We start from the raw sequence: 24,982 nt of genomic DNA, 5'->3' as shown, positions 1-24,982 counted from the left end.
AATTCAGAAATGCAATATTCTGCACAAATTCAATGCTGAACTTAATGTGTTTTGCAAGCAGTTCATTTTCTTTAATGCAATCAGTTCTGTAAATTTTCAGTGATAAGAAACACCTACTATATAATTATTGCACCTAAAACAAAATGATTTCTGTCTAGTAAGTCATTTCTTTTATGCAACAGCAGGGCACATAGTTCTCTTTCTGTAAACTTCACATTTTCAATGCCAGACATATTAATGAATAGTGTTTTATAATAACAATGAAGAGAACAAACTCCCAAAGAATTAATGGTGCAGAACAGTAAAAAATCCAGTAAAGAATGTGTATCTAACTGCACAGAAACACAGCACTTTGCTGGACTTGAGAATGACACAGCAGGAACAAAAATAGAAATAAAATCTAAGTGTTTATTCACTAATGAATAATCCAAGTATAAGTAACAAATGGGTAAGCGCATTCACTAGTTATACTAGCTTCATCAAACCACAGTAAAATCCAGTTTCAGTGATTGATATAATAATGACATCACTCTAAAAATTCAAACTCTCCAATAACATCCCATGCATACATTGTAACATAGCAACCATAATTAGTTAAAACACTTCTTAAAAGCACACAAATATATCAGCACTTCAGTCTCCTAGCTTTCAAGACTGGCTTAAGGGGGACATGATCATTTAAACCAGAACTTCTATTGGCTCTTAATTTCAAAATCCATCGGACTTCAGCTCTGTTAGTATCATTAACGGGTCTATATTAGAAGATCAACATTTGAAAATGTCAAGTCACCTTTACTCGACATGAAAATGTCGAACTCTAAGTTTGTTGAATGGCCAAATCACCAATTTCTTTCCAAGGGAAAAAAAATCGGTTGGCCGTTCTGTCAAACCTGCCCTTTCCCCGACTGTAGTACGTTCTCAGAGTTAGAATATTTAGTTGGGGGGGGCTAAGCCCCCCACTTAAATATGTTTGTTTTTATGTGGTGTTGTTTGTTGGCCTTCCAATTTCTTTCCCTTGGATTGGTGATTTGGCCATTCGAGAAACTTAGAGTTTGACATTTTCATGTCGAGTAAAGGTGACTCGACATTTTCAAATGTCGATCATATGATATAGACCCTCATTAACTATGTCCCCTAAACACTCACTTACCTTGATAGTCTCTATAATCAAAAACTTTAAAGCATGTCCCTCAAACTGCAGCATATGTTTAGCTACCACACTTGAGGGATTATTCTTTTGTGCACAATACAAGTGAGCTTTAATACATTCACGTAGCCTATGGTTTGTCTTTCCAACATAAAAAACTTTGCACTGCATGCAATCTGCAAGGTATATCAAGTCTTTACTATTACAGTCACCTTGAGTGTGAAACCAAAACTGCTTGTGTGTTTGCAGTATTATACAGCCTACTGACAGGCGACCTCTGCCTCACATATAGACTGTCAGCAGACCCTGTTCTATCAGACCAATTACACATTTTCAAGTCCAATGTATCATAAATACCCACTCAAGGGATCTCAATCTCTTTTGCAAAATAAACAGAACATGTTAGAGGGCTAGATTTGTATCACAGAGAAAGCTACTTCTATTGAGCCATCTTCCACTGTATGTGAAGCAAAGTACTTTTCATACTCTGCTCAAATGTAATTTGGGCAATTGGATAAGTAACCAAAAATTCTCCCCTGGTTTAGCATCCCTGTCCTTCATGGATAGAAGAAACATGTAAATATCTCAACTTATCTTTCTTCAGCCAATCACTGGGTAGTTTGTATGCAAAATATAAGAACAAAAACTACCTTCAGAATGTAAGACTAGGCTTAATTCCTAATAGATCAATAGACTAGTAAGTACCTGCAAACCAATGAGAAAAGGCCATAAGCACAAATCATCTGCTTCCAAGAGTTTGTTATAGCCAGTTATTGGGACAACTGAAAGGAGCAGCATTGTGGGTAAATACTTAACACTTCCTCTACCATCAAGGTGTCTGAACTCTGTATTATATTTAAGTAAGAGAGTGTAGGGAGTGCAGAGTGATCTTGATCCTCAGCAGAAAATCATACAACAGGTTACCAATACTTTAAACAAAGTCAGCAAAATGCCATTTGTTAAATTCATTTCAGTGAATGCTGGACTGATAAAATGTATTCGAACAGTTGTCTTGCTCATCAAAAAAAATGTAGGAATGCTTTTCTTAACTGTAATGGTAACTGAGGAACTGGGGAGAGGCTCTATAAGAAAAAGAATTAGATATGTCAGTTGATTCAGGTATCATAGATGATATGACGCCTTTCCATAAATATCAGATCATATTAGAACAGAGGGAGAGATTTATAGGACTCTAGGGGGCACAGAAAATGAAGACACCTAGATGTGAGGCATTCATCCAGCAAGGGATCACCATTCTAGTAAAAAAATGTTACTACTCACAAATAAGTCAGATAATGCCATAGAAGACTCACTCTACTCCCAGTACATTGCTAAACTCTGGAATAGTATCCCGCACAAATAAAACTCACCAGCAAACCCTATAGTTTTAAACCACTCTTTAAACAATTGAACCAAGGAACATTCACAAACTAAGGAAAAACAAGAAATAGCGAATACAAACTGGAGCGAATACCAAAGAAAATCAAATTTAATATGAGCGCTTTCGGAAAAGACGATGCTTCTCCATCAGATACATAGAAACGTAGACTTTCACGTGCTTTTATACTAAAGCGTCGTCTCAATTAATTAATTTAAACAAACATGTGATACATTCATTAAAAGGGAAAAATACATTAAAAATGACTGATAAAACGCATATCATAAGTGATTATCAGAGTTCAATAAAACTATTATACTCATTCAAACATGAAGAGATTATAGAAATGTATGCAACTAAGAAAAATTGTACACAACTATAAAGACCTAAAGGGTAATATAAAAAATTCTAAAAAAGGAGGAAATACACCTAGGTATTTTGTATTGCCATTAGGGCTTCAGAGTTTATAACAATAAGTTATGCAATCACTACCTCTTCAAGGCTAGAAATTTAAGAAAACATTTAACTGAAATATATTCATTAAGGCCTGGAAATACATATGCTGCAGTCCTAATTTGCCAGTATAGCTCTTCCATTTCTAATTTAATCTGCCATGGACCGCCTCTTTCATCCTGTACTACTTGTTTAAGTATGGTAAATTTAAAATGATGGTCCGGGCAATCATGTATATGCCTAGCTAATGCATTAGTCATATCCTTCCTACTAATAGCATATGTTTCGTATTCATGTTTGAATGAGTATAATAGTTTTATTGAACTCTGATAATCACTTATGATATGCGTTTTATCAGTCATTTTTAATGTATTTTTCCCTTTTAATGAATGTATCACATTTGTTTAAATTAATTAATTGAGACAACGCTTTAGTATAAAAGCACGTGAAAGTCTATGTTTCTATGTATCTGATGAAGGAGAAGCATCGTCTTTTCCGAAAGCGCTCAGGTCACTCCAAGGCAAGTACAAATATGACTCAGTCATTGTCCATGCTGGTGTGAATGACCTGAGACGTACCTCCCTGGACTACATGAAAAGAGACATAGAGGAGCTCTCTGAGCATGTAGCCCAGGCCGGTATGACCCTGACCTTGAGTAGCATCTTACCCTCACCAAGAATGATGCCACAGTATGAATACAAGATTATCAATTTCAACAATTGGCTTAAGTATTGGTGTCATTCAAAGGGGATCCAATGCCTGTCAGCCTGGGAAGACATGCTCGACAAGCCACGATGCTTCGCTAGGGATGGCTTGCACCTGTCACCCCTGGGCTTTTGGATATTGGCAAAGGCTCTTGCTACCCCCATAGTGCCTTTTTTATGCAAGGCTCAAAAGACAAACCCACCTCCATAGGTATCACAAGGGATAAGAAACTAAGAGTAATGCTACTCAACGCCAGAAGTCTAAACCTCAAGATGCACACACTCAAAACTCTCCTTAGCATGGAGAACATCGATATCTGTGCAGTAACAGAAATCTGGTTCAAGGCTGTCGAGAGCACCCCAGCACTACCAGGTTATACCTCATACCATGCTTTTCGGCCCCAAAACTTGGACTGAACCACAAAAGGAGGGGGGAGTATCAATATTCGTCAAAGATACCCATACCTCCAGGTTGGTGGCACAGCACGAAGCATCAGAGACTATCCATGTGCAACTAACAGTGGGTAAAACTGCCTTCCAGTTTATAGCCTGCTACAGACCACCCTCCCAAACCCAGGAACCCCACTCGGCCTTCCTGAGAACACTGGAAAATATGAAGGTCTCTCCAAACACCATTATATTTGGTGGCTTCAACTACCCAACCATAGACTGGGAGCATTACTCTAGCTCCAACACCCTAGCCCAAAGGTTCCTAGAATTTATAAACTCAAATGCTATGGAACAACTTGTTACCACTCCCACAAGAGGGGAAAACATACTGGACCTGATCATCACCAACATGGGGACTCTATGCTCCAGACCAGAAGTGTATCCCTCACTGGTAAGATCAGACCATAAACTAATCTCACTGGATATTCACATCCCGACCCCACCCCATGCCCAGAAAATCACAGTGAAAAACTTCTCTAAAGCAAATTTCACACTCCTCAAAACTGAGGTGGAATCCTTCAAAGCCCCCGGGCCTGCAGATAATACGGCCCAGACCACAAAATCTTTATAAATGCATTCTAGGAACACCTTCAAGAATGCATGGATCATGCAATCCCAAATAAAACCAAGACCCAATCCTCCAAAGGCAGACGTCCTGTCTGGTGGACCCCAACCATAAACAAACTATACAATAGAAGGAGGAAGCTACTACATGACAGAGCAAAATCCCAAAAAGGGAAGGCATCTCTGATCAGTATTGGCAAAAAACTACGGGCACTCATAAAATTGTCTAAGGCCAGCTTCGAGAGAAAAATTGCACAGGACACTAAGGATAATCACAAGGCTTTCTTTAGTTATGTTAGGAACCTGGGTGGGAATTCCCAGATATGCTCAGAATTAGTCCAAAATGACAAAAAATACACTGAACCCACAGACATTGCCAACATCCTAGCTGACAGGTTCAGCGCAAACTTCTCCCCGCCTCCCCACCAAAAGGGCTAATATCTATCCCAGCAGAATGCTGCCCACCTGACATCTCAGATGCACAGGTAAGAGCTGCCCTCTCCAAAGCAAGAAACACAGCATCAATGGGACCAGACGGTGTCCTGGGCTGAGTCCTACATGAACTCCAAGAAGAGCTAAACCCAAACCTAAAACTACTGTTCAATCTCAGCCTTACTACAGGATATGTACCCAAAGAGTGGCGTACAGCAACAGTGGTCCCTCTCCACAAAGGTGGTGCCTCAACGGATCCTGGAAACTATCGCCCCATAAGTCTCACTAGCTTGGTCTGCAAAGCTATGGAAAGGATCATCATGGACCTTATAAATAAAGATATTGGGGACCTACAGACACTAGATCCTACCCAGTTCGGCTTTGTTAAGGGCAGATCCTGCCTCTTAAACCTGGCTGATTTCTTTGAAACAGTCACCAAGGCCATTGACAAGGGGAAGGTGGTCCACACAGCCTACCTGGACCTCGCAAAAGCCTTCGATACAATACCCCACTCGGGCATTATAGATAAGCTCACCAGCTTAAATATAAACCCCTATGTCACTAGATGGGTTGCAAACTGGCTCAAGGATGGAACCCACATGATTAGAATAGCTGGAGCCATGTCAGACTCCAAACCAGTTACAAGTGGCATCCCACAAGGCTCAGTCTTGGGACCTCTCTTGTTTGGTATATATTTCTCGGAGGTACAGGCCAACATGGAAGGACTGTGGCTGACCAAGTTCGCAGATGACTGCAAACTGGGCACCATAATAGACTCTCCAGCCGACACAAGCATCCTTCAAAAGGGCCTCATAGAAACAGACAACTGGTGCCAGAGCCATGGCCTCAAGCTAAACACCAAAAAGTGTATAGTCATCCCCTTTGGCAAAAACAAAGTGCCCACAAATTACCACATAGGTGGTAATCCATTAAGTACAGAAGAAGTAATTAGGGACCTGGGGACCTAAGTTGATAGCAATCTCTCATTTGACAACCACGTGGCCAAAGTGGTTAGAAAAACATTTTATATAGCCCACCTAATCATGAAGGGATTCACATCTAGATCAGGGGAGGTCATTGTGCCTCTTTACTCATCCCTCATCAGGCCCATAATTGAGTACAATGCCCCTTTTGGGATGTACCTTACCAGACACCTGCAGCAACTGGAAAGACCCCAAAAGTACCTCACCAAGAGGATCAAGGGGCTCAAACAGATGCCGTATGCTGCCCGGTTAAAGAAACTCCAGCTCTACTCAGTGGCATACCGCCTGCTCAGAGGCGATCTGTGCCTGACGTATAAAGCCATGTCCAACCCGGAATTAATGGACATGCTGCACCTCAGAAAATGCAAATCCCATCGAGCTACGTGCTCGAGGGACTTAAACCTCAGCACTGAAATAAATAGGACATGCTGGAGGGACAGATTCATAACCCAGAGGCTCCCTTCACTCTGGAATAAAATCCCAGTCCAGGTTAGGCAGAGTCCCTCATTGACTCTCTTCAAGAGGAATCTTGATGAGTGGATGGGAGATCGTAGGTTTACCCTGGGTATCACTTCTGTGTCACTGTTAGACAGAGGCACAGTATACTAACCTCGAAAAAGGGCATAGCAAAATTAATTTAAAATGGGTGGCGAAAGCCATACACACTCTGGCTAGGCTTATAAATGCCCTAGGGCAGATAGCCTAGTATGAACCTATGAACCTATGAACCTATGAACCTATTTATGCAGTCACTGAGACCTGGTTTAAGGCTGCGAAGAGCACCCCAGCTGTACCAGGTTACATTTCTTTCCACACATTCAGACCAAAAATGGAAGGCATAAGAGCTAAAGGAGGTGGTCTATCAATATTCATTAAAGATAAATATACCTCTAGATTGGTTAAATAGCACAATTCCCTTAAATTACCTCAGGTCCAATTGACTGTAGGTAAGACCCCTCTTCAGGTCATTGCCAGCTATAGGACCCCCTCCATGAATCAGGACATCCACTCAGCCTACTTGGATCTACTTAAATCAATCAAGATCAACCAAACACTCTGGTTTTGGGTGACTCTAATTACTCATCCATAGACTGGGTAAATTATACATGCTCTAACTCACTTGTCCAAAGGTTCCTGGACTTTGTTAACTCCAGTGTCCTGGACCGACTGGTTGACACTCACTCAAAGGACCTTAACAGGGTATGTGACATCAACAGAACTTGCTGGAGAAACAGATTTGTCTCACAGAGGTTGCCCCATCTTTGGAACAAGCTTTCTATTCTTGTTAAACAAAGCCCCACGTTGGCCCTATTAAACCATAGTTTGGATGATTAGATGGGTAACTGGAAATCCATCCCAGGGGTTCCACCTGTGTCCCTCTTGGAAAGGGGCAATGGGTGCTGATTTTAGTGTCTACTTCAACCAGACACCCTTGGGAACATTGGTTGAACTTGGCAAGGCTTGTAAAGGCCCTGGTGCTGTTATTAACCTCCAGTGATCCTATGATCATATTCTCACAGTACAATACTCTCCAAATACTCTCCTTAAACAGAATATTCTCAACCTCTCACTGAAGTGATAATAATTTTTATAAGTAACTGCTGCAGTACAATCTCTGTAAAATCTTAGAATATATAAATGTAAGTACAGTATGTATATAAATGTAAATAGAAATGTAACTATTCTTGTGTTTAACTATAACTAAGTATAATGCAATATAAACAAACAGAGCTTTTCTTCCTGGGCTTCCACTGAAAATGGACACTGCCCAGTCAGACTTTTGTGGTAAACAAAGATAAATAAATAAATGAAAAACTATAGGCTAACTCTCACATGTTACATGAACTATGGCATTACTTACACAGAAAATCATGGGATACTAAAAGTTGAGTTACAATTTTAATACCAAGTAAAGAGTTTGTTGAATATACTTACTATTACATATTATAATGATAACTAGAATAGAATGGTCACACAGTGTTAGAACTTGTAATAAGATTACTGTATGATGTTCTGAGTTAGGTTTTTGTTTTCATTTTTTTCATAGGTGTGTGTGTGTGTGTGTGTGTGTGTGTGTGTGTGTGTGTGTGTGTGTGTGTGTGTGTGTGTGTGTGTTTTAATATATTTAAAAACAATAATGATAATGAGACAAGCTCAGGATAATGGAGGTAGGACTACCATTGTTAGACTAGATGTCAAGAAGGCATTTGGTAGAACAGAAGGGTATTATTTGTGACATGTTCTTCTATGACTGGGGTTCCCTCAAAACTTACCATACTTTTGATGGCTATTTATGAGGCTCACATGCTTTAGGCTTGTACTCATTTTGCTTGAGGAATGGCACAAAGCAAAGGTTCCTCCTTTTCCCATCCTCTTATTTTATTTGGAGTTTCTCTGACTGACATCATTATGAAATTCAAGATTAAAAAGTAGAAGTTAGGCCCTAAAAAAATGTTTAAAAAATTGTTGCTGTTTGAAGACGATATCCTGATTCATTTGCAAGGTCCTAAGATGACCCTAAATGTACAGTTTTGGTCTCTTTAAAAATCCAGTCAGCTAATGAGGTGCAGGATAAACAAAAAATAAGGCTAGTGCCCCCTAGTATCCAAAGAAATGTATTAGGGGATTACTGGATAACTTGACAAAAGAGGTTAGAGAGAGAGAGATGATCATCAAACAGAGGGAGCGAAACTTTAGTTCAGCCACACTATATATGTTGCTCCTAAAAGTATTTGTGAACACTAAGCTTTCTGGCACCACTCCAGTTGTAGGTAGTGTAGAACTTCTGCAGGCTCTCAGCATATTTCTCGATTGTTGCTCCTGGTAAATACCTTTACTGTTGGTAGTACTTACTGCCTTGCTTATATTTATACATGAGGTGTTCCACTAGTACAATGGCTTATGACCACATCAGAGGGTTGTTTCTATGATATATACCTTGACAATCACACAATTCCTTGAACTAATAGCAGTTAAAAGGTGGACCACCACCAGTACTTGATGTCTCTGGTACACAGCCATAGGAAGGGTGAGATGAATGGGGCATTTGCCTCAGGTGTTGAACAAACAAAAAAAAATGTGAAAGTTTACAAGCTGTCATTAAGTAACTGCAATCTCTTATAGACTGTAAACTAATTGTGAAGTATTCGGATTTTTCTAAGGTAGTTTATGAGCTCCATATCTTAAAAAAGCAGCTTGACAGCTAGTTTACAAGTTAGTAATGAGTTAAGTTACTATATTTTGTAGCAATTTAATATATTTTTACTTCATTAGGAAAATGTTTGAAAGTTTATAAGCTGTCATTAAATGATAATGATTGCTTATAGACAGTCAGGAAGGGTGCCAAATAGGTGTGTTGCCCAAGGCACTAAATTTGTTTGCTATAACTCTGTTCTGGTATGGTAAATGTTTCAAATATCTTGTCAAGAGCTAGTATTGCTACATGTCAACAATCTTGAGTAATTATATATGCGGCAGCTACCAAACATTCTTTGTGGTATATAGACCCATAAATGTCAGTGTTTAAGTCAGTCATTTGTTTTTAACTTATACAATTTTGTAAGAACAGTCTTGTTTCATCAGCTGTTCATCATTTTCTCTATAACATCATCCATGTTATAAAACCATGTTTTCATTCTCATCAATGAGATGGCCTTTACATCCCAATATGTGGTATCTCAGTACATTTTACCTGCAGTTCTTTTAGCATCATCAGTCTAGATCCTGTGAATAAACATTTCCTACTTTCAAATACTATTTCCCCCTTTCATGTTATTATATCTGGATCCTTACTTTTAATATTGCATGATGTGGTGCCATTACAGTCTTTTTTTTTTCTTTTGACCTTCTGCAAAACAGTGTTTCTTTCTGCTGCATTCAGTAGAGCTCTTGGTAGCACCTAATTTAGCAATTATTTTCAGATAATAATCAGCAACTCTTAACATTGCACTCATATTTTTTTCTGAAAATTTTGCAGGATGTCTTAATAAATAATCTGTAATATTGTTTCTTTTTTTTTTAATTTGCATGGCTTAAAACATCTCAGTTCTGTTTTCCAAGATGGCGGCACACTGATCAATAGCTTAATTTTAGTTCTCTCATTGGGGAAAACAGAAAGTGATTGGTAAGCATCAGTACTTCTGCCTGTTTTTTTTAAACAACTTTATTGAATTATCACTTGTGACACAGGCACATTTACATTTATATAAAAGTAATCAAGCTGTAGTAATAATTTAAAAATATCAAACATTATGTTTCACATATATTGCTATATATCATATAACCTAAGCAACATTACATAAATTATTCAATCCCTGTCCCTTTTTTAAACTAGAAACATCTTTATTAAACCATCACTTATGACATAAGCAATTATAATTTATATAAAGGAAACAAACTACACTGACACAATCCTAGTTGCAAGTATTTTACATCACAAACCACACTGACACACTCCCAGTTGCAAACGTTATATATCACTTACAATCTACCCATTCGTTTTCAGTCAAACATTATATAGCTCATTTAAGTCCTGCCTTCCTTTAAATCTCATTCTTCCCCTGTATGTATTGTTCCCAAAATTCTGTTTTGGTAAAATTCAGTCACTGGCTAATAAATATGTTGCCTCGATGCCAGCAAAGAAGAAACTTGGACTACCTGAAAGAAAATCAACTAGAAAAGGTAAAAACATTGACATGGAAGAATCCTACAGATGTTCAGCAAAAATCAGTTGAAGCTCCAGCTTTGCTACAAGAGCTGGCTTCCGGTAATTTAGAAAAAAAAATAGGTCAAATGTGTTCAGAGCTGATGAAATATAAATGAAACATTGAAGGAGTATGTCAACTCAAACAACAAAAGATTAGAAAAATGGAAGAAGTTTTAAATAGCTATTCAGATGAACTGACAAAACTACAAAAATCAGAGGTCAAATGAAGAAAAGCCTGGTTCAGTATGAGACTGCTCAAGAAGAGCTTTTTCAAAAAATGGTACAGTTAGAGGACAGATCATGCAGAACAAACCTGAGATTTTATGCTCTACAAGGGAGACTGGAAGGAACAGACTGTATTAATTTTATGAAAGCACAAATAAGTAATTGGACTGGTATTCCACAGCAGGATTTGTTAATTGAAAGGTCACATCATGTGTATACTCCAAACCTGGCCATAAGAAAGCGGCCAAGACTTGTACTAGTAAAAATGGAATCATGCCAGCAGAAAGAGTTGATCAGAACAAAACAGTGGCAGAAGGGCAAAATATTAAAAACTGGAAATAGTAGAGTGTTTGCAGAAAATGATTATTCACTGTACATCAGACAGAAGAGAAGCAAATGTATCCCAGTGGTCAGGGAATGTTGAGTGACAGATGTGAAATTCTAGCTGCTGTATGTAGAATATATTTTTCCTGAAGGATCAAAATATTTTTTATGCAGAATATTTTTCAGGAGGAAATACAAAAGTTTGTCCAACAAAAAGTGAGCCATCAAACAGAAGGGGACTCTGCTTGTCATTCTTTTGATAATAAAACTCACAGAGAAATTTTGCCAGTGAAAAATGTTACAATGTTCAAAAGGAAAATGTTTGAGAGACAGAAAAAAGCAGAAGAGCTGACTAGAAGAATCGGGAATACCTTGGACTTGGACAGGAGTCTGAGTTTGGGAAATGGAGATGAACAGGAAGAAGACCAACATCACTGTAATTAGTGAATAAATGTGAGATTATAATGCATGAATTGTATGTGTGAAATATGGCTTTACAAATAAAAGAGGCAGAAAAAGATTGGATTTTTTTTTACTTTGTTAGACCTGTAGGGATGACTGACAAGTATATACCCCACTTCATGTCATTAACATGTGGAAGAGCACTAAACAGGAAAAAAAAAGATAAAAAGAAAAAGTAACGGTAAGTAAAATAATTGTGTTTGTTCTTAACAGTATTTGTATAAAACATTTCACAATATGAATTACACATTAAATAGTAAATCATTTTCAGTGATAGCTATATGTGATAAAGATACCAATGTATACAAGTACCTTTTTTCTTTTTTAGTTTTAAGACATTTAGGCATTACCATGCAAAAAGAAAAGAAAGACTGGACAAAAGCATATTAACATTAATAGGCTGTAATCTTGGGCTGTTGAAGTGGGGGGGTAGAGTGTAAAAAGAGACTCCACAATGCAATGAATAGTTTTCTTTTAGCAAATAAATGTTCAGTTTTAGCTGAGAAGTTTATTTTGTTCTTATGTTTCCATGGAAACAAGGTGACTAAAGGTGAAGGCAAAAAATCAAGAGGTCTGACTATTGTTTACAGAGATAATTATACATTTAAAAAGTACAAAAACAAGCAGCTCAGTAAAAAAATAATGTTTGAAAATACTGGAAGTGAATAAGAAATAGCTTTTCTGGTAATTTAATACTTTAATGTATTTACTGGAACAATGTATAATTTGGTTTTATTTAAAGATAGTCAGTATTTTATCTTATGACTAAAAGTTAATGTCTTCTCAAAGCATATACGTTGTTTATCACATACGGGAGGAAAATAGTGATAAGTCAAAACCAGACAGCAATTATTGTATTTTGGAGTACAAGCTGTAACATGCACAGTAGAATGGATAATCTAAAATTTAGGTCAGTTAATGCCTGTGGGTGCAGTTGTCAGTTTGGGGCAATTGTTCTTATCAGGAGGGGTAAAGTTCATTATTTTAAAATGTACATAGTTTGTGTGTCTGTTTTAAGTTAATAGGTTATGAGAGCATTCTAGGGGTGGGTTTGTTTTGTGTTTGAAGTTTTTCATTAAAACAAAATGTCTTGTAAAATATGGCATAGTTTCAAATGGAGATGACAAGAAGAACTATATAAAGGATAAACCTGCCAAACATTAGTGAGTGCATGTAACACAACATCTGGAAATAGACAATAAAAAGCTATCATTTGTAATAGCTGCAATAATAACTTCTTATCATAATGGTTTTACTAAACATATTATTCTGGCACATGAATGGCCTTACAGGTATAGACAAACAAGTAAGAGTACTGAATTATATTAAAAATGTGGAGTGCAAATAGTAATGCTACAGGAAACATATTTGTAAAGAAGAAAATTTGATAAAGAAAGGATTTCAGGGTGGATATTCAGCAAAATATTTGGGCAAAGGAAAAGAAGACCACCTATACTAATTGCTACAGGAGCTCCAATAGTGATAGAAGAGGAAAATATAGTAATGGTAGATTTGTGGTAGTAATGGGTTACTGGCAAGGGAGGATGATTACATTAGCTTGTATTTATATTCCATATAAAACTGCAGTTTTGGGGCTTATGAAAAATTTGGGAGAAAATACTCAGCTTTCAGCAAGGATATGGCTTATAGATTGGGACTGGAACTTGACTGGCAACAGTGAGGATGTATTTGAGGGACATAGAAGAAAATTTAACTTTACTGGAAAGGCTCACCCAGACTCTGCTACAGTTTGCTGTGAGGGAAAGGTTAGTTTGCTTTTTATTTCCTTTATATTTGTTGTATGTTATATTACTTTATTGCCTTTTTCGATTTTGTATACTGTGATTTGTTTTCTTTACACTGTGTTTTACCTCTGTTCTGCATTTAACTGCATGCTCAACAAGCCACACTGCTTTGCTAGAGACGACTTGCACCTGTCAACCTTAGGCTTTCGAATACTGGCCAGGGCTCCTGCCACCCCCATAGTGCCTTTTTTAGGCAAGGCTCAAAAGACAAACCCACTGCCATAAATAGCATAAGTAACAAAAAACTGAAGGCAATGCTACTCAATGCCAGAAGTCTAAACCTGAAAAATGCATGCACTCAAGGCACTCTTCAGTATGGATAAAATCAATATATGTGCAGTAACAGAAACCTGGTTTAAGGCTCCAGAGAGCACCCCAGCACTACCAGGCTACAATTCATACCATACATTTTGGCCACAAAACCCAAACAGAAATACAAAAGGCGGGGGCGTATCCATATTCATCAAGGATACCCACACCTCCAGGTTAGTGGCACAGCACAATGCTTCAGAGATCATCCATGTGCAATTAACAACAGGCAAAACTGCAATTCAAATTGTAGCTTGCTACAGATCACCCACGATGTCCCAAGACCCCCATTACGCATTTCTGTAAACACTGGGAAACATAAAGGTCCTACCAAACACCATAAATTGGGTGATTTCAATTACCCAAACATTAACTGGGAGAACTACTCAAGTACTTACTCCCTTGCCCAACATTTCCTAGAATTTATAAACTCAAATGCCCTGGTTCAACTGTTCAACACTCCCACCAGAGGTGACAACATATTGGACCTGGTCATCACCAAGATGGGCGACCGGTGTACCACACCAGAGGTCTACCCCTCGCTGGTTAGATCTGACCATAAACAAATTACTTTGGATATCCACATTCTGCCTCCACCCCCGGACAAGGAAACCACTGTGAAAACTTTTCAAAAGCAAACTTCACATTACTTAAGACCGAGGTGGAAAGTTTCAAAGTCCCCATGCTGAAGGATAATGCTATCCAAGCTGCAAAATCCTTTACTAATGCATTCTACGGGCACCTACAAGAATGCATGGATCATGCCATTTCAAGCAAAACCAAAGCTCACTCCTCCAAGAAAAGGAAACCAGTCTGGTGGACTCCTGCCATAAACAAGCTATACAATAGAAGGAGGAAACTAGTACAGAAAAGAGTAAAATCCCAAGAAGGGAAGACATCCCTGATCAGTATCAGCAAGAGACTACAATCCATCATAAAATCTTCCAAGGTGAGCTTTGAAAGAAAAATTGCCAATGACTCCAAAGATAACCACAAGGCATTCTTTAGCTATGTCAAGAATCTAAGTGGCAATGCTCAGATCTGCTCTGAGTTAGTGCAGAATGGCACAAAATACACTGAACTGACTGATATCACCAACATCCTGGCAGACAGGTTCAGCACAAACTTCACCCCCCCGCTCAACCCAAAAGGGCCCATAACCATACCAGAAGAATGTAGAGCCCATGAAATCACAGACACTCAGGTTAAAACAGCCCTCTCCAAAGCCAAAAACACAGCATCACTGGGACCAGATGGTGTCCCAGGCTGCATCCTACACAAGCTCAAAGATGAACTAACCTCTCACCTAAACACACTGTTCAAACTCAGCCTCTCCACAGGCTACGTACCCATAGAGTGAAGCATAGCAATGGTTATTGCGCTCCACAAAGGTGGAGCTACAACAGACCCTGGGAACTATAACCCTATAAGCCTGACTAGCTTGGTCTGCAAGGCTATGGAGTGCATCATCATGAAACTCATTAACAGAGACATTGGGAACATCCAAACACTGGACCCTACCCAGTTCAGCTTTGTTAAGGGCAGATCATGCCTCCTAAACCTGGTGGACTTCTTTGAGATAGTTGCCAAGGCTATAGATGAGGGAAAGGTGGTACACACAGCCTACCTAGACCTCGCTAAGGCCTTCAACACCATTCCCCATTCTGGTATTATAGACAAGCTCACCAGCCTGAACATAAACCCCTACATCACAAGATGGATTGCCAAATGGCTCACAGACAGAACCCACATGGTGAGAGTTGCAGGAGCTAGGTCCCCTGTTTGGCATATACTTCTCAGAGGTACAGGCAAACACAGGAGGACTATGGCTGACCAAGTTCACAGACAACTGCAAACTAGGGGCTATAATTGACTCACTGAGATGGATAGCTGGTGTCAAAATCATGGCCTCAAGCTAAATGCCAAAAAGTGCATAGTCATCCCCTTTGGAAAAAACAAAGTACCCACAAACTACCACATAGGTGGTAGTCCCCTAAATACAGAAGACATAATAAGGGATCTGGGGACCCGAGTAGATAGTAATCTCACCTTTGATAATCACATTGCCAAAGTGGTTAGAAAATCCTTTTACGTGGCCCACCTAATCACAAAAGGGTTTGCATCCAGATCAGAAGGGGTCATTGTGCCCCTCTACTCATCACTCATCAGACCCAGAGTACAACGCCCCATTTGGGATGTACCTTACAAGACACCTGCAACAGCTGGAAGGACCACAGAAGTATCTCACCAAGAGGGTCACTGGCCTCAAACAGATGCCCTATCCAGCTAGACTGAAGAAACTCCAGCTGTACTCGGTTGCATACCGCCTACTCAGAGGTGATCTCTGCCTGACATACAAGGCCATGTCCAACCCAGAATTGATGGACATGCACCACCTAAAGAAAACCTTATCCCCTCGAGCCACATGCTCTAGGGATCTAAACCTCACCACAACAATAAATAGGACATGCTGGAGGGATAGATTCCTGTCCCCGAGACTTCCCATGCTTTGGAACAAGATTCCAATCTACATTACGCAGAGCTCCCCACTAACACTCTTCAAAAGAAACCTTGACGGGTGGATGGGAAACAGAAAGTTTAACCCGGGGATCGCTTCAGTGGCTCTGCTGGACAGAGGCACAGGAAACTAATCTAAGGGGGCGGCGGAAGCCAACACATTCTGGCTAGGCTTATAAATGCCTTCGGGCAGATAGCCTAGTACCTACCTATGAACCTATGAACCTATTAAAACTTGAAAAGAGACCACAGCTCTGTCTCTTGTGAGTCAGACAAAAATTAGAACAGGTCAATTAAGGAGTCACACATAAGTTAGAACAGGTCAGTTAACGTTAATCATCTGTGAGCTGAGGGGGTGGAGATAGGAACTAAGTCTTCTATTTAAGGGGTAAAATAAAACATTTCAGAGCTTTACGGGAAAGGCACACCCAGACTCTTCTACAGTTTGCTATGAGGGAAAGGTTAGTTTGCTTTTTATTGCTTTTTATTTGTTGTATTTTGTATTACTTTATTGCCTTTTTCTATTTTGTATACTTAATTTGTTTTCTTTACACTGTGTTTTATTTGTATTCTGCTTTTAACTGCATATTAAAACTTGAAAAGAGACCACAGTTCTGTCTCTCCTGAGTCAGACAGAAATTAGAACAGGTCAATGAAGGAGTCACACATAGGTTAGAACAGGTCAGTTATGGTTAATCATCTGTGAACTGGGGGGGTGGAGCTAGAAATGAAACCTTCTAGTTAAGGGGTAAAATAAAACATTTCAGAGTTTTACTGGAAAGGCTCACCCAGATTCTGCTACAGTTTCCTGTGAGGGAAAGGTTAGTTTGCTTTTTATTTGTTGTATTTTGTATTACTTTATTGCCTTTTTCTATTTTGTATACTGTGATTTATTTTCTTTACACTGTGCTTTACTTGTATTCTGCTTTTAACTGCATATTAAAACTTGAAAAAATACCACATCTCTGTCTCTTGTGAGTCAGACAGAATTTTTTCCCATCCTCCCACCTGGTTACTGTTGCGTTCTTAAACACCACTGTCTTTCCAGTTGCCTGCCCCTTATGTTAATTTGACCATATATCTCATTTCCTCTCTGCTTTTACTGGCTGGTGTAAGTAAGCACAAAATTATCATTTTGTGAAATCACTCCCCTTCAACTATTTAAATGTATTGGCCACCCTTCTGTATCCCATAGTACCAGAATACAAAAGTGACCACCCCTTTCAATCTATCTTGCTGTTTTAAAAATAGTGACTCTCCACTAAAACCTAACTTTTTAGACAGTTAAACTTAAGTTACCTACTAGTGCACACTGCAATGTTTAGGATAAACCATTTTTTCATCTTATCTTTAAGCATCTATTGCAAGACCACCAGTTATTGGAGAGCCCACATTCTGCCTGTCAGTAGTCATCTTGGCATTAGTGCTTCTGTTTTCTTCTGGTGAAAGAAGGAGTGCAGTTACATTATTTCCTGGAGACTGCTGATCACCAGAAAGCTTAATAACTGCTTTATAGGTGACAGCTTGGAATCTGTGCTTATATTCTGATCCTGGTGAGAGTAGGAGCAGAGTGCATTGATTCCTGACTCTTTCTGTTTGCAGAGTGAGTATCTGTACTTAACGTACCTGATTGGTCTGGTTGCTATTTGAAGCATCTACCAGAAAAAGGCTGCAAGCCTGCAGACCTTTGTGTCATCTGAGACAAGACTGTGGATCACCAAACAGGCTGTGGCTTGCTCATCTTCTTGGGACTGGTGCTAACATTTTGCTTCTGGTGAGAGAAGAAGCAAAGGAGTATTGTATCCCAACAGAGTGAAACTATGCTGAGACCAGCATTAGTAGTAGCGAGGCAGTAGTCATTCATGTGACTCCCCTATTTTCATCATTCTTGACAAGCTAATTCTTTATTTTTCAGTAAATACCACTTGATTTCTTCCTGACTTCAGAATATCTGCCTAAATACTTCATGCTTAAATTTTCAGGGTATATGTATTAGTTTCCCCTTAAATATTTGGCAATGCTCTGTACAGACTCAGACACCTTGAGTGACATTTTTCCTGTAAAAGGAATATATAAGGAAACAGCTCCAGTACTTAGTAATAATGACCATCCCTCCTGGCATATCTAAAGGTCAGTTCCCTGTGCTTTCTCCTATTAACCTGGTGAACTTGGACATTCTGAGGCAGTGTAGCAACTGCCTCATGTACACAGATAACCCTCTCCTCTTACCTCCCAACATTCAGACATGTGAGAGATGCACTTATATATCCAAATTGGAAGCCATACACACTCAAGCCAAGACAGGAATAGCTGGTCAAGAGGAGAAGGTCAACATCTGCACCACACCACATGCAACACATAGCCCTCCAGAACACCCACCATCACAGCTCTCACATAAAAACACAAACCACACACACCCACCTTATTGGAGGCTCTCAATAGAATTCTACCCAAACAGCAGAGACCTCCAAGGCAGAAACCCACTTGACCACCAAAACACAGCACAAACCACAAGACACATAGCTCACCTACACAGTGTGCCCCTCAACCTAAGCCCTTAAGGCAAAACAGCTTGCCCAATACACTAATCATAGGTGACTCGATAGTGAGGCACAATGATGTCCCACTCACTAGGTTGAATAAGGAGAAGGTAACAGTCAGCTATCTATCAGGTGCCAGAATCTGACACATAACACACGCACTAAAGGTCACTCCACAAGTACAAGTATGACTCTGTCACTGTCCATGTGGGTGTGAATGACCTGAGATGCACCTCCCTGGACTACATGAAAAGAGACATGGAGGAGCTCTTGGATTATGTGGCCCAGGCAGGCATGGCCCGAGCCCTGAGCAGCATCCTACTGTCACCCAGAATGATACCACAGTACAAGCAGAAAATCATTGACTTCAACAATTGGCTAAGTTTCTGGTGTCATTCTAAGGGGATCCAGTATCTGTCTGCTTGGGATGACATGATTGATAGACCTTGATGCTTTGCCAGAGATGGCCTGCATCTGTTACCTCTGGGTTTCTGGATACTGTCTAAGGCTCTTGCCATCCCTATAGTATCTTTTTTAGGCAATGTTCCAAAGGCCACATTACCACCATAACAGCTATAAATAAATGCAATCTGAGGGTCATGCTGCTCAATGCTAGAAGTCTAAATCTCAAGATGCACTTGCTTGAAGCACTCCTCAAAATGGAGAACATCGACATTTGTGCTGTAAAAGAGACCTGGTTTAAAACAGCAGAAAGCACCCCTGTGCTACCAGGCTATAACTCATTCCACACCTTTCGGCCCCAGCACATGGACCAAAGCTCCAAAGGTGGTGGTGTCTCCATATTCATAAAGGATATGCACACCTCCAGACTAGTAGCCAAGCATAACACATCTGAGATACTTCAGGTACAATTAACATTGGGTAAGACAGAGATTCAGGTCGTAGCCTGTATAGGTCCCCAACCATGTCCCAAGACTTTCACTCCATGTTCCTAAGCACCCGGGAAACTATTAGAGTCCAACCCAACACCCCTCCATCAACTGGGAAAACTACTCATGCACCAAATCACTGATCCAATGCTTCCTGGAATTCATCAGTTCCAATGCCCTGGACCAGCTCATTCTTACCCCCACTAGAGGAAGCAACAATCTTGATCTCGTTATTGCTAACATGGGCAACTGTTGCTCTACACCAATAGTCAATTCCTCCTTGGTTAGATCCAACAACAAATTAATCACCATGGAAGTCCACATCTCACCCACACCTCCCGCAAAGGTAACCACCATGAAAAACTTAACCAAAGCTAACTTTGGGCTCCTAAAACCAGAGGTGGCTAACTTCATGGCATCCATGTCAATGGAAAATAGATGTATGGCTGCCGAACCATACACCAATGCACTATACGAACACGTACATAAATGCATGGAACTAGCCATTCCCAACAGAACCAAGACACTCTCCTCCAAAAAAAGGAAGCCAATCTGGTGGTCCCCTGGCATTAATAAACTCTACAACAGGAGGAAGAAACTGTTGCAAAAATAGGTGAAGTCCCAAGACTGGAAAACCTCCCTTATTAGCCTCAGCAAAAACTTGGGATCCCTCATCAAAACCTATAAAACCAGCTATGAAGGCAGAATTGCGGCAGACACTAAAAACATACATAAAGCCTAATATAGTTATATCAAGAGTCTCCATGGCAGTACCCAGCTTTATTCTGAGTTATTGCACAATGGTATCTCCTATACTGAGCCAACAGAGATTGCCAACATACCGGCCGACAGATTCAGTGCCAGCTTTACCCCTCTATCCCCCCCAAAGGACCAATCACAATACCAGAGGAATGCCAGGCACCCAGCATTACTGCAGCACAGGTTAAAGCTGCATTGCCCAAGGCCAAGAATACAGCTTCCATGGGACCCAACAATATCCCTGGATGTGTTCTACACAAACTACTATATGAACTGGGAACACATCTGTGTGCCCTGTTCAATCACAGCCTCATCTCAGGCTTTGTCCCTACCAAATGGTGCACTGCTACAGTCATCCCTCTCCATAAAGGGGGAGTGACTACAGACCCTGGGAATTATCGCCCCATTAGTCTGATGAGTCTGATATGTAAGGCTATGGAGTGTATCATCATGGACCTAATTAACAAGGCTATAGGGAATCTCCAAACTCTAGATCCCACACAATTTGGTTTTGTGAAAAGTAGATCATGACTGCTCAACCTGATTGACTTCTTTGAGTCAGTCAACAGAGCTGTAGATTAGGGCAAGGCAGTTTAGATAGCCTACCTTGATCGGGCAAGGCCTTTGATACCATTCCTCACTCAGGAATTATTGATAAATTCACCAAACTAGGCAAGAACCCCTATATCACTAGGTGGGTTGCAAATTGGCTCTCAGATAGAACCCACAGTGTGAAAGTAGTGGACTCCAAATTAGACTGCTGACCAGTCATGAGTAGAGTCCCACAGGGATCAGTCCTGGGTCCTATCCTGTTTGGCATCTACTTCTCAGAAGTCCAGAACAACATGGAGGGACTCTGGCTGACAAAGTTCACAGATGACTGCAAGCTGGGAGCCACTATTAACTCCCCAAGTGATGTAGACATCCTACAGAAAAGCCTCACTGAGATCAATGTTTGGTGTCAAAACCATGGCCTTAAGCTTAATGTCAAAAAATGTGTCGTCATCCCCTTTGGGGAAAACTCAGTTCCCAGTAATAACCACATTGATGGGAGCCCACTGAACACTGAAGGCATTATGAGCGATCTGGGGGCACAGGTTGACAGCAACCTCTCCTTTGACCACCACATTGCCACTGTGGTCAGAAAGTCCTTCTGCATGGCACATCTCATTACCAAGGGTTTTACATCCAGGAAGAAAGAGGTCATCATCTCTCTCTACTCTTCCATCATTAGGCCAATCATCGAGTATAATGTCCCATTTGGCATGTACCTCACTAGACACATACAACAGCTGGAAAGGCCACAAAAGTACCTCACAAAGAGGATCCTAGACTTTAAACACATGTCCTACATGGACAGACTCAAAAAACTCCAGCTATTCTTTGTCTCATATCATCTACTAAGAGGCGATCTCTGCTTGACTAACAAAGCCATGTCTGATCCAGCTCTGTTAGAAATGCTACATCTAAAGAAATCCAAATCCGTCTGCACCACACACTCCAGAGACCTCAACCTCATTACCACAATCAACAGAACATGTTGGAGGGACAGGTTCATAACTGAGATTGCCCATGCTCTGGAATAGATTTCCCATACATGTCAAGCACAGCACCTCACTGGCCCTCTTCAAGAGAAATCTTGATGAGTGGATGGGAAATAGAAAGTTCACCCCGGGGATCACTGCAGTGGCTCTACTTGATAGAAGCACTGGGAATTAAAGTTGGGCAGCATGATGCCAGGGCACTTCTATGGGCTAGGCTTGTAAAGGCTCCAGGGCCATTAGCCTTGTGCACACCTATGAAAATATTTGGTATGCAAGACATGGATTCAGTAGTAAGAATTTAAATATTCCTCAAGGTACAATAAGTAGACTAGAAGAGACAGAAATTATATTTCACAGGAGCATGTGCACTTAATTCAAAGCTTCAACACACATCCAATAAATATTTTTGGTCATGAACCAATAACAACTAAGATAAAAATGGATGGTAATGAAGTATGAATGAGACACTGTTGCTTCCTCCACCTACCTATTAAAAAAACCGGACTTTTAGGAATGGGTAGTGGAAATTATTCAAGAGTTATTAAGGAGTATTGCAATTTCTTTAGAAGTTATAGTAGTGAATAGGATAAAATGAAAGTGGTATTTAGAACAAGGGTAGAAATAAAAGAAAAATAGATAAAGAAAAAGAGATATGGTTAAGAAGTAACAAGAATTACTTAAAGGGATTGACAAAAGTTAAAGTATTACAGAAAAAGGGGGATCTCACAGAACAAGACGAGGCGCAATTGCAGAGTGCTAAAGAGAACATAAGGGTGTATCTGGTTAATATGCAATAGTTTAAAAAGACTGCTGTTAAACAGCTGTTTGTGGATGATACCTCTAGAGCACAAAAACTTTTAGTGCAATGACTTAGGCAATAGGAAATAGAAAGAGTTGTTGCCAAAGTTAGGATGCCTTTAACAACAAAAATAACCAGATATCCTGTACAGGTATTAGAGATACTTCAGAAATTGTATGACCATTTGTATAAAGCAGAGGAATGTGGAAATTAAGAAAAAAGCACAGATGGAAATTGTTATGGAAGACATAGGTATGCCAAGGTTAGAGGCTGATGAGGCTCAACAATTAACAGTTAAGATAGGAGGACATGAGATAAAAGTGGTGATGTATAATCAATCTGAAGGGAAGTCTCCAGGAACAGATGATATTTCTGTGGATGTTTGGAAGATAGAAGGGAAGAAAGTGATAAAGATCTGGCAGGGTCTGCTTAACAGTCTTTTCAAAGGAGGGGAAACACAAAAATCCTGGAAGAAAGCTGTAGTGGGTGTAATACCTAAAGATGGTAAAGATCCATTATAACCCAGCTTCATATAGGCATGTTATAATGTTAAAGCATGATTATAAAGTGTTTATGTCTATAATAGCTAAAAGAATAGCAAACGTTGCAAAAATTGATAGATATGGATCAATGTGATTTTTGTGGACGGAATGCAAAATTTTGACAGCATTAATAGAACAATAATGATCCAAAGGGGAAAAAATATAAGAAAATTCCACTGTTGCTGGTGGGTCTTGATGCAGAGTAAGCATTCAACAGAGTAAGTTGGAATCAATCAGAGGAGGTTAGAAAAGACTGGGAAGAGAGATTGGATATACAATTCACAGGAAAGCAATGAGAGGACATATGTATGGCTCCCATATATGCAACATAGTCTAGAAGATTTAGGATTTTTGCTTAGAAGTGTTTGCATAGGTATTTTTATACTCCAAGCAGACTCCAAAGATTTCTTTCCTCGGGTAGATGGCAAATGTTAGAGATGTGATGCAGAAGAAAGAGGTTACTGGGAACATATGTTTTGGCAGTATAATGAGTTGGCAGACTTCAAAAATTCCCTAATGAGTACTCTGTCAGAAATATTGGGTGAGCAAATGGGTGTGACTAAGGAAATCATTTTTTTTGAGCTGAGATACATGATCTGAACTGCCTAGACATAGTAAGATCTTGATAAGTTTAATTCGGGTGGCTGCAAAAAAGCAATTACTAGAAAATGAAAATCAAAATTCTAAACCAGCTGTATCTGAAGTAGTTAATATTGTAACAGAGGTAAAATAACTGAAAGTGGGATCTTTAGAAAAATAGCAGCAAGTTACATAAAAAAAATGGAAATTGCGGGAACAATACATGGAAAATAATGTTTGGAGGAGGAGTGAGGTTTAAGGGAAGGCAGAACTGATCAATTTATGTAATGTTGGATTGATGGTAGTTGTATAAAAGAATATATGTTATGTATAATGTTTGCAACTGTGAACATATTAACATGTTTTGGTTTCTTTTATATAAATATATATTTGCCTATGTCTTAAGTGATAATTCAATAAAGGTGTTAAAAAAGAACATATGACAATTTTGTGGGGAAGATTTGATCTGGGGAATTATTAAATGTAATGTTTCATAGTTTGTAATCTGAAATTAATGTAAAGTCTTTTACACAGGCAATAGCTACAGATTCCTTTTAGATCTGGTGCATTTCGTTTCAAAATCAGAGAAATACCTGTTTTCATATGCTATGACAATCCAATGTCCATCTTGTACTTTCTCAGTGTTCCTCAAAGTTCTGTAGAGATTACAGCTACTTTTAATACTGCAGAATTGTTTGATCCAAAGTATGAGATTTTATGTGTCAGAGTTGTTGTTACCAAATAACTTTCACATGAGACAGTTCAGCAGATAATATCAATAGAAATAGATGTGCATGGGAGACTAGGAAACCAATATCCTGTCTCCTCAAACTACAGAAATCAACATATTTTATACCTTTTTTTCATTAAC

Source organism: Protopterus annectens, chromosome 2.part0 (assembly GCF_019279795.1).
Source record: "Protopterus annectens isolate FY-2018-M chromosome 2.part0, PAN1.0, whole genome shotgun sequence".
In the NCBI taxonomy this organism is placed as follows: Eukaryota; Metazoa; Chordata; order Ceratodontiformes; family Protopteridae; genus Protopterus; species Protopterus annectens.
The sequence above is the reverse complement of the archived record's forward strand: the minus strand, read 5'-3'. Positions refer to the sequence as shown.